The sequence below is a fragment of the Sceloporus occidentalis genome, unplaced genomic scaffold (genome assembly GCF_023333645.1).
Source record: "Sceloporus occidentalis isolate IW3139 unplaced genomic scaffold, rSceOcc1.0.p SCAF_100, whole genome shotgun sequence".
Classification (NCBI taxonomy): Eukaryota; Metazoa; Chordata; class Lepidosauria; order Squamata; family Phrynosomatidae; genus Sceloporus; species Sceloporus occidentalis.
In genome coordinates, this window is record NW_028317080.1 from 524,544 (window position 1) to 536,732 (window position 12,189).

The window sequence follows — 12,189 nt, forward strand, 5'->3', positions numbered from 1 at the left end:
GCCTGTCTTAGAAAACATATGACTAACATTTTTTTTCAACGTTATGTTTATTGGGGACGGCATGCAGATGTTCAGGTTTAAATTACAAAGACACAGTGGTAAAGATATAAATCCATTTCACAGATTAAAGGAACTTTTGCCACATATCACCCCAAAACCTACATTGTATACAATAAAGAAAGAAAAGCCAACATAAACATCCAAAACCTTAAGGTATAATTGTACCATCATTAATAATAATCTGATGCACATAAAAGTCACTGCATATCGAAGGCCAAGAAAAACAAAACAAAAGGCTTGGGAAGTTTCTGCTCGCCCAGCTGTCTGAACTCAAATTTAACATATGAAAGACTTGTGGTTAAATAGGTTTGGACAACTACTGCGAGTTTGGGGTTTTTGGGTGTATTTTATTTTTTTACACACTACCTACTGGATGTAGTGTCTAAATAGTTATGACTTTGTCACACTTAATGATGTCAGCATCACTTTAAACCATTTGTAAGTCTTTTGTGTTACGTTAAAACACATGAAATCATCAGGCATACAAAAATAAAATATGTAGCGTTGGCTCACATTTTATGACTGTTAAGTGCTTCAAATTACTAACTTATAAAAGCTTAAGGCCCGAATGACCTTCTTTTAAAACAAAATGCCAGCAGGCCACCCAGTTGGTATCCATTACTTATATATAGAAAGGATGTTCCTGGATCATATAGAAGCATCGCCAGCTCATAGATAAATGGTTGCAGAAGCTTGCTGCATGATTGGTTACCAAGTAGCATGGGCTCGTTACCAGGCCCAGTTGGCCCATTTACACTACAGTGGACTGTGCCAAGCTTGACCGAGGTTCCATAGTATGTAGCACCTAATGCCTTGACATCCTTAAAATGTGGAGCACCGGTATATAACTGCAGCGCCCTACATAAGTAAAGTGGTTATTCCCATTAGTAAATGTTTTGACTCTTCACAAAAATCATTTTCTAATTATGTGAATAACCTCAGTCGTAATTTGTTAGAAATGTTTAATTGTTGCGACACAAAAAGCAATCCGTGATGGGTTAATGTCTTAAAAAATACAGCTTCTGAGATGAAACTTGCGTAGCATAGCGAGTGCAGTTGATTTTGTCTGTGGGAGAGCATCTTAAATGCACAGTATGTGTAATGATTTTGTTCTACAGACCGCTATAGAATAGCTGTATACTACTGTAGTGTGTTTTTAGTACCTTTGACATTCAAGTGATGTTTCAGGAAAACAAATAGTTTTCCAGAGAGAGATTTGCTGGTCAGATTTTATAGTGAATGTTTATTTTATAAATGAATTATACGGAACATATGTATAAATAGTCACACATTCCTAATCTCTTTCTAGGCACAATACTTAAAATGACGCTTGCTGCATAATAATAGTATAAATTAATTTACCTGCCATTATATATCTATATTACATATATGATAATGTAACTTTACATTTATATGTGGCATACACTGCTAAACATTGTAAATCAGACAAATGTGTAGTTAGATATTTACATAGACATAATTACAATGCATTTGTATATAGTTAAAGGTATGACAAGGTCTCTAACTGATATATTTAACTAGAAATAGGCACACTCGGATATTACATCCAGCATTTAGATGTGGTTTTATATTATGTAATTAACCAAACATGCACTGACAAGCTGTGAGAAGATTTATATGTCAAAATACATGATAAATAAAATAACTTGATGGACAAAAGCAACTTACGTGCCTTGACTTTGTGTATAAGTGTGATTCAATTAAGCTGCATTCATTTTTAACATCTGTTTTTTGTATGATCTCAAAAATATGAATGTTCAAAAAACATAAAATGGTTTACTAATTTTTCCCTTTGATATAACTTGGAAGACTATAACTGTATTTATCATCATCATCATCAATAACGGCATGAAAACATTCATCATAAAGTCATTTAATTACTAGTTTATTAACATTTGAAGGTGGTCTACAGTATAGCCTTTTTTGCCATCTAAGATAATTTGTTTAATGTGACGTGAAGATGAATGAGTTGTGTATTTTTAGTGTTAGTTTTACGGATACCCGTATATTTTAGAAGTTTTTGCCATAACAAAGCGAATGACATATATTGCTCTTCTGAGGCATTTGGAGCGCCAGATAGCAGCTCTGAACACATAGGTTCAGCTTAACCTTGCAGTACTGATCTCAAGGGGAATTTTATCTTAACTTTGTTACCTCTAAAACCATGTTTAAGAATATGAAAGAAGTTTAGAGAACTATTTCTGAATTATCTAGTATAGCCTAAAGTGTACCTGTCGCTCTTCCAGTAACATTACATTTAGCACTAAATATTTGTACTCGTATATGTTTTAGACTTTAACAATATTTAAATAATTTAAGGGAATAAATATTTGAACACTATTGTTTTCCCTTCACCCCTATGCTCAGCAATGGTTTTGTTCTCCTACCATAGGGGGAAAAAAATGAAGTTCTCCTTTGTATTACCAATAGTGTTTAAATATGACTTCACATGCTTTGAGCATATTACCAATAGCTATGTCTAAACACAAACTATCAGGAACTAGTAAACCCAGAGTCAGAGTGAGTTCGGGCAAAGACTATGTATGGTTCATGTGACACCTGAATAGATGCAAGGACACTAATACTCAGGAGAGGAGGGCCTGCCAACTGTGGAAGATGACTTAGATTGGGTCTTAGTAGCTGTGCAAAGATCCCTATAGTTGTAAGTGTGACAGTACTCCCCCAGACAGCTTTAACATTTTCAGATAGAACCCTGGTACGTTCCTGGCATATATACCGAGAAGACAACCAAATTTAGTCTACAGGATTAATCTTGAGAGCTGGAATACAGTATCTATCTTAAACTATTGTTTGTCTTTTCTGGGTCTCCTGTAGATGTGCAGTGATGTTTTGCCAGTGTTAAAGACAAGTAATCCGAGGTACTGTTTGGTTGGTCGTTTCTGTCGGCCCAATTATTTGTGGATAAGCGGAGGAAACCTGAAATGATATACCCTTAGATCTGCACATGGCTCTCTGGAACAGAGATGTGAATTGGGAACCTCTATCACAGATGATTTGTTGTGGTATACCATGAAGCCTGACAACTTTTTGATGAATGTGTCTGCTGCAGCCTGACATGTCGGAAGCTTGGTCTGTGATATGAACTGGGCCTGCTTAGAGAATAGGTCAACGTTACTGAATATACTATTTTTGTAATAGAGGAAAATCTACAACTAAGTCCGTGACAATGTGTGTCCAAGGTTGTGAAGGTACTGTCAAAGGATGTTATGGGCCATAGGGTATGAATCTAGGAGATTTATGTATGAAACATACGGTGCAAGCTTGGGTAAAATAACGAACATCCTGTGAGAGATTGGACCACCAAAAAGTGCAAGACAGTAATTCTATTTTTTTCACACTGTGATGGGCCTGATGGAGGAGAGGAATGTGTTGAGGAACAAACGGTTTGTTACTGGATGGACAACGTAGTTACATAGGCTGAAAAAACACGTGCCCCCAAGTCCAGCCTTTCCCATATCTGTTAATTTCTTGCTGTTGATCTAAAAGCAGGCAAAAAAACCCAAAAACATTTGTGGTTCTTTCCAATTTTGCACACACATTCTTGACCCCATAATGGCAGTCAGATCTCTCCTTGGGTCAAGAAGCTGTTTCCCCATAATTTAAAAATGATATCCTTGAATATCATGTTTTTGCAAGTATTCATCCAATTGTTTAAGTGTCTGTACAGACTCTGATAAAGAGACAGAGAATTCCACATCCTTATTGTCCAGATGAAAGACAAACAAAAGGAACTCTGGCACCCAACAGCCCAATGTAAACATTACATTACACTCAATGCGCATTATTTATTACTCTCTAGCACACAGTTACTGTCCATATCCTTTCCTCCTATTATACTATCTTCACAGCACCTGCCTCCCCATGACCCCGTTCTTCGCTTAACTGCAGCCAGGTAAGTCTACAACACAACTGTGGTGGAGTCTATTTGGCAACACTAATGCAATCATAACATTAGACATTGACCTTTAACCCCTTAATGACAAAGCCCGTTGTCAAAATGCATTGTTTTCAATGGGTTTAGGGACCGCCCATTGTCCTTAAGGGGTTAAATACTCACACTCACGATACTTTAGTGACATTTAAACAGGTCAGCTGTATGAAGTGCATTATCTGTTAATTCTGAATTGCCAGACTTTGAATATATGAGTTTGCTCAGAACCTCAACACCCCCCCCCCCATTACAGCCTGCAGAAGACTACCAAGATTGCGGTTCCACCATGAAGCGAGAAACGGTACAGGGATGTTATATGCATATGAATTACTGTGTCCATCCCAGTCTAGAGGGAGAGAAACAACAGTATGGCCTTATGGATCCATGTGAAGCTAGGAGATACAACAGTATGTAAAGATTGTTTCAACTTACTAAATCAGTAAACCAGGCTTACGATGGGTGGCAGGACAATTGTCCAATTAAGTGATGGTAGATGGAAAGGTAGAATAGCTACAAATGAGGACTGGTTTTGCAAGATGTTGGTGTGGCAGCTTTGTTTATTCACTAAACAGTAGTAGTAAAAATTCATTGCATCTAACCTTATTCACTGTGGATTATGGGGGCCCCGTACTTGTAAGTTACTCCTGCATGAAGCCATGAATTGTTCTTCAGGAATTATTTCCTTGCACCCCAGTACACTGTTCAGTGAATTAACTCCACTGAGAGCAAAGTAAAAGACGTAGCATGTTGAGAAACTTGAAAAAGATATATAGTAAATGATCATACCTTATGCTTATAACATGGACTCCACTCTGTAGGTAGCAACAACGAATATACAAAAAGAGACAGGGGAAACAGAGGAGTAGGTACTCACTGGATACAAATGTATCACCCTCAATCATGAATGAAGAGAAAGTAGGAACATCAGCCAGGATAATAGTCAAAGCAGTTCTTTTGTTTATTTCTGAAAACGCCGACCGGTTTCAGCGTGAACAAACGCCCTTTGTACATTATATTAATAAGCATCTATCCAAAGCATAAACTCCATCACCTGATATGGCCATATGTTGTTTAGCACCCCACTATTTTAAAGTTCCCCAATTTTGGTGAATTTTTACATGGTTATGTTGTGGGTTACTAGGCAGTTTTAGTAATTTACCTCCATGGTAAACTATGTTAGGATTAGATAGGATTCTCCAAACTTGGGGTACTTTGACATAATGTTGGGCTCAGAAATATGATGTGTGTATATATATATATATATATATATATATATATATATATATATATATATATATATTTATTTATTTTTAGTACTATTTATTGATTTATCAGGACGTAATAATTGGCAATAGTTTCTCTAAACATGTTATCTCTGGTATGAAGTAAGCATACCATGTAGTGATGGTGGTTACATGAACCCAGTGGCGACTCTAGAAACATTATATAGGGGGGGGCACATTAGATACCACAGTCAAAACTGGGGGGCATTAATAATTTCCACCATTAAATCATACAACTGAAAAAAACATATACGGTGTATATATATGTATATTTTTGTGTGTATTTATATATCTCTTCTTAACAGGGGTGGGACGAAGAGCTGAGGCACGGCCATTGGGCGGCGAGGTGCGTGCACGCCGGCTGCTTTAATTTCATTAGGCGCCAGCGCTGAAGCCGCTTTGAATGCCAGTCCAGTCTTCCGGCATGGAATAAGCACTCTGGCCGCTTTAAAATAATTAAGCGGCGGAGGCGGTCTTACAGCCGCTTTAAAACCCTGGACCATGGGCGTACCTAGAGTATTTGGCACCTGGGGGCGGATCCTGTATGTGGCACTCCCACACACACACACTTTAAAACTGCATAGCTTCTATCATAAGGCAAACATTGACATAAGTACAGCATTACTGTTATATACTGAGGCAGACATTGACGGTGGTACAGCATAACACCTATCACTATACATTGCGCCAGACATTGACAATAATGCAGCATAACCCCTATCACTATATACTAAGCCAAACATCGATGTGATGTAGGCTTACCACTTCAGTGTCTGGCTTAGTATATAGTAGGGATGCACCGAAATTAAAATTCTGGACCGAAACCAAGAATTCAGCATTCATTTGGCTGAAACCGAAAATTACCCCCCCACACACCTTTAAAAACAAGAACAAAAAAAGCCCCACTTATTAAAAGTAAGTAAAATTATACAATAAAAAATCAGTCACAATATTATATATGTTGTTAATAGCAATCACACTCCTATCATGCCCAGGTTCTAGCATGTACTGGTTGCCTGGCCATGATGGGAGTGTGATTGCTGTTAGCAATCATATATATATATATAATACTGTTATTGAATTTTGCTGTCCTATTTTGGTGTGTTAACCACACTTTTAATAAAACTAAGTAACACACCAAAATTGGACAATTGGGAAAACAACAATAATTACATAGTTTTAGGAATGTGATTACAGCCTCCCTATGCCATGCTACCCCCCCTTACACATCCATGCTATCACACACACACACACACACACACACTCATTCACAAACATTCAGCATAAACAACAGCATAACACCCATCACTCTCACACACTTACTAATCCACTATCACTGAATGTTTTCTTACCTTTTCTCTATCACTGTCACTTTTCCTCCCCCTCTTAGTTCTTCCTCTTGGCTCTTCTTCTTCTTCTTCTGTGCCCTGTCCTTCCGGTGCAGTGAGTGCGGAAGGCGGTGGGCGTGGCTTCAGTGTTGTGCGCCGGGATGTGAGATCAAATCCCGACGCACAGCATCAGTTGCCGCACGCGTCGCAGAGGAGCAGGATCGGAGGTCTGCATTAACAGACCTCCCGCTTGCTTGGTTGCTTTTTAGCCGGGGATCTCCCTTGATCTCCCCAACCGAGCCTGCTGCTCTAGCGGAGGACATTACAGTCCGTCTCTGGATGGGTGCCGGCATGGTGGCACCCCCCTGATGAGCGGCACCCGGGCCCCCCCTCCGCTAAGTACGCTACTGCCTTGGACCGACCAGCGACGCCACTGCATGAACCTGTGCAAAATTTCGATGTAAATCGTATTTAAATCGCGAAAATAAATTGATCACACAGAGCGATCGCTTATTACTCTGTTTCCCTGGAAGTATAACTAAGTAGATGATTCAAACAGTCTGAAAGTAGGTGAAACAAGAACTCTCACAATGAACAATCAGCAATTAATTTATTAAACAAAAGGAAACACTTAAACAATAGTTAATAATGTAACCTCACAATATTGATTGCCCATTATCAGCATTATGCTAGGGCAGTGTACAAAATAAAGCATAACTAAATGCAGCAAACCAATCAAAAAGTAAAAACCAATAATTGGCATGATATAGAGAAGAACTTAACATTATTATGTGTACCATGAGTAGTGCACATGGTATAATATAGTTAATTTACTAGATAATTGAAAAATACATTTTACCGTATTTTAGTGTAATATAGTGGCATAAAGTAACTTAGTAGCGTGCATATAAATACTAAATAATTACATTGTAACAACAATTAACATTTAAACACTGTTTGTTATTCATGCAATGCTATGGACACTTGATATTCCAGTTAATCGGTTACATGTACTTATACTGCACAGATCTGGTTATACAGAATGTTCACAATATTGGATCTGTAATCCTTAAACATATATTAAAATCCAAGCGAAATAGAAATGGTTTTAAAGGTATAATTTTGTACTTTAAATTGTGGAATCCTGCTCGTTGCTAAAGCTTTGGGGTTTAAATTCAATCTCCTGGTTGATCATCGCAACTATTAAAATCTAATATTCCTGCAGCGTGAACAAGTTCTTCATCCCTTAACTTTTCCATTTATTGAGACAGAACGTTAACCATTGAGCTGTTGATGCCACATAAATATATATATACGGTTAGTAGTCCCACATGAAGAGTGTTGTTATCAGCTGGACAGTGAGGAGCATTTGCTGGAGTTCTAATACTCTATCAGTACCCAGACATGGCTGACTAAGCGTTATGGGTGTTGTGCTCCACGCTGCCGGGAAGGCAAATGGTATAGATCTCAAAAGTATCACTACCCCCCTCTTCCCTGCCCTGTCCCACCATTACCTCGTCTGCTGCTGCCCTGCTTTAATCACACATGTGTTCGGGCTAGTAAGAGGCAGCGGATCGCCCAATCTGCGTGGACCGAGTAGTGTAACTTTCTCGTCCTGAACGAATTGTTCCAAAAATCCACAATTTGCATACAAAAAAAGAGTAAGTACCACTCACTTTATTTAAGATGCATGTGGAGCGGATGGCGAGTGGCTTCGAATTAAAATGCATTTAATTTAGGCTATTATTTTAATTAAACTCACAGCGATAGTGAGTACTGAGTGAGAGAGTGAGAGACGGAACTTTAAAAACCTTCTTGTGATTTATTTACATTATTGTCCATACAATGTGCCTCTTAACATGCTGAGTGATGTATATGAAAGCCTGGCTGGTTGACACCTAAGGTGACCCAATTTGAACCTAGTCCCATGTTCTGTATCCAGCTTCCATCGTAGGGTGACTTTTTCTAGCAGTTACAGAGATTTTATAGGGAAGTGGCTTCAGTGACAAGCCATTGATATAGTCCATGGTTAATTTTTCTCTTGGGTGGGAGTGAAATGAACATTGATGGAGCATGATGGCAGTGAAGAGAAAGATTTGTAACATAGACAGCTGGTCCCCAATACATCTTCTCTTTCCCAAAGAGAAGATCATCACTCCATATGTTTTGTCTCTATCGAGTTCTCCGTTCTCATCCAGAAATCGCTCTGGATCAAAGATCCCTGGATTTGTCCATTTGGCTTCGTCGCGATTAACTGACCATTGGTTAACAAACACCACTGTGTCCTTTGGAATGTAGAAGCCATCCATGATCACATCGCTCGTTGTGGAGTGAGGAATAGTCACGGGCACAAAGCTAGTGAAGCGCAGAGTTTCATATATAAAGGCTTGAACGTAGGGCAATTTAACCTTGTCCTCGACAGTGGGCAATCTTTCGTGTCCCACCACTAGGTCAATTTCCTCCTGCAGTTTCTCCTGAATGTGGGGATACTTGACAAGCAGCAGAATTATCCAAGAAAGAGCAGTGGAGTTGGTATCCTGCCCTGCCCCAATCAAATCAGTCACAGTCCCTTCCACATAGTCCTTACTGAGACTGTCTCCTGCCCCTGCTCCATACTCTATGTGACTAATAAATGCGTCACTCATATCTCTGGTAATGTTTTGACTGTATGTTTGACGATGTTGAGTTACTTTTTCCTTCACAAAGTCAAAGAACTCCACGTTGAGGTCTTTGAAGCTGCGGTAGAGGCTGCGCACGGGGTTAGGGAACGCTTGAAGCCACGGCATTATATCTACAAGACTTCCAGCACCCACAGTCTGTACGAATTTGTCATTTCTCCCCACTAAGGCTCTGAACTCCTGGTCATCGTGACTATAGCGTTTCCCAAAACACAAGGCACAGATCACATTGGCAACGGCCACTGTGCACTCATGATACGGGTCAAAGAATTGACCACTGGAGCTCAGGTGAAGGAAGCCCCTTATCAAGTCTTCAACTTCTGCCACCACATGCTGTTCAAAAATTTTAGTTGTTTCTGTATTAATTGTGGAGAAGGCTCGTAGAGTCGAGTGGGCAATTCTCTTGTGAACCTTCCACAGACTGCTGTACCCACCAAATGCCATGCTCTTACCCCCAGAAACAAACCGGAACGATGTAAAGTTTGGTCTACCCGCAAATTCTGCGCTGTGCTTCACAAGAGCTTGTCTAATGGTGTCATCTCCATTCAACACTACAATATCTTGACTACCAAGCCTGATCTGAAAGACATTCCCATATTTCTGTGCCATCTTGCAAAAAGTAAGATGTGGTATTTGCCCCAGCTGCATCACGTTCCCCACCAAAGGCCACCTGAAAGGACCAGGTGGAGTCTTCCTCTGTCCATGGCTTCTCACCCACATACAGGCTTCTAAGCAGATTAAAAATACAAATGTGAACATAAGCGCTGGTTGTACATTTTCCTTCCATTCTCTCGATGGTTGCGACACCCCGTCAATTGCATCCATTGGTGTCATCCTTGGCTGCAGTTCAGGTTAGGAACAGAAGTATAAGTCTGAATATTTGTGAGTTTCTAGTAGTAAATCTGGATATGCTTTGTAGATGACCCCAGTCCTGGTTATAGTTCCACCAGAAATGAGTTCCTATCTTCAAATCAGTTCTCCTGTTATAGCATGGTCCGTTTCTATGGTCCGTTTCTATGGTTCATCTTGTGCTCTCTCGTTCTATATCAGACTGGGGACTCTAAGCACTTTTTTATAGCATCCCCAATAGAAGGGGCAGAACCTGTCTCCTCCTATTCTAGTGGCCCCAAGGACTCATTCAGCGCCAAGTGCTCTCTTCCTGTAGAGGTCTCCAGTTAATTAAAGCATGGGACACACAAGTAGGGAAACACTAAATTACTCAAAGAACATAGCAGACCAGCTGGCCCCACGTAAGTAACTGTTTCTGGATCACAAATCCCATCACCCTCAAGTACCCAAGCAGCAAAGGATGATAGGAGTTGTGGATTTTAAAGTCAAAAGCCCCAACATACAGTTAATTGGTAAGTTAAAGTAATGTATTTACATCAACCAATAAAGTGTCATATACAGCCACTTTCAGGGCATAAGATGATTGGGCTATCATCAACTTTCACAATAATACTGTGGTTTTCTTAATGAGGATGATTTTCTCTTGTTGATGTGTCTAGCATGTAATTTCAGATTAGTTTGTATTTATGAATGTTGGGCCATTCAAAGAGCCACAATGCCAAATAACTCGAGAGCAGCATTGCTCCACAATTAATCATTATACTGTATGCTCTTTTTTTAACTGTGATGGAAAAACATTCCTAAAAGGGCTATGGTGACTTCTTTTCTTATGTTAATGTTAACATGTTTTCTCATGTTAATGTACCCATTGCTTCTGAAGAGTGTGGCTGACCAAAAGGGCGGGCAGGAGAAACTGTCATTTAGATTCTGGGAATTACTTACGAAAGTGGTGGGGGGTGGCTTTTGAGATATTCACAGTTAAGAAACAACATTTATCAATGTCACCTCCATATTTGTTTAGGATACTACATCCAAACTTTAAGCGTCTGGGTCTGGAATGTTAATATAATTGTTAATTAAATTATGCAGATTGTGCCCACTGGAAAATATACTCATATGTAGTGCTGCCAGGTAAATAGCTGTTTATTGATTATTAATCTATCACCATTTGATAAGTGTGTGGATTGTTTTTGTTTCTATCACTTTTAAGTAAAAGATATTTGTTACATTTAAAGGAGAAGACCAGTGGATTTCTTTTTCTCCTTGAACATAAACAGTATACAGAAATGTAGGTTAGCATTAAAACAAACTTGGTTTTACTACATTTTCTTCCAATAAACGTACTTTTCTTTAGACCTGGAGCTGCTGTACACTGAAATCATCAATCATTAGTCAGAGTGTCAGGGACTGGGTGATTAAGACCAAGTCATTCTATCGATTACCACAAACCAGTAAGATAAGGAGCCAGGGTCTTTGTCTAGAAGGTTGGTGTGTGTTATATTAATGGTTTTTATATAAAAGGTTTCTTTAGAAAAAAATTTCACAACTATTGAATGTATCCAATACACTATTTATTGTTTTCTGTAAATAATTACATATTTATGTACTTATTTTTTTCGATAAATAATTACATATTTTTTTGTAATAACGTTACTCAGAAGAGTGCAAATTCCTGGTATAATAATGGTTTCCAGGAGACAGAAAGCCTAATAACAGCTTTATGTGATTGTAAGTATTTATGGACCGTGTCTTCATGCTGTAATTTTATAGACCGTAGAGTTTCTTTTTTCTACACTAACAATTTTATAAATTTGTTATAAAACTTGTTGGGTCAGTAAAGATTTTATGAACAATTCATTTCTTCCTTTTCTTCCGTTCTTCCTTTTTTCCCCTGTGTGTTATAAAAGGCGTGAAAATGGTAAAGCCAATTGTCTCCTGCCCGTCCTCCAATTCTGTGCTTGCGTGCTTTAAGTATGATGTAAAGTGAAATTCCCCCGGGTTCTTCACTCACACGTCAC

At 38.9% G+C, this 12,189-nt stretch overlaps 1 pseudogene; it reads right to left on the reverse strand.

The window, feature by feature from the left end:
- Window positions 1-8,563: 8,563 nt before the first annotated feature.
- LOC149284019 (cytochrome P450 1B1 pseudogene) lies at window positions 8,564-10,156 on the reverse strand (annotated as a pseudogene).
- Window positions 10,157-12,189: the final 2,033 nt, after the last annotated feature.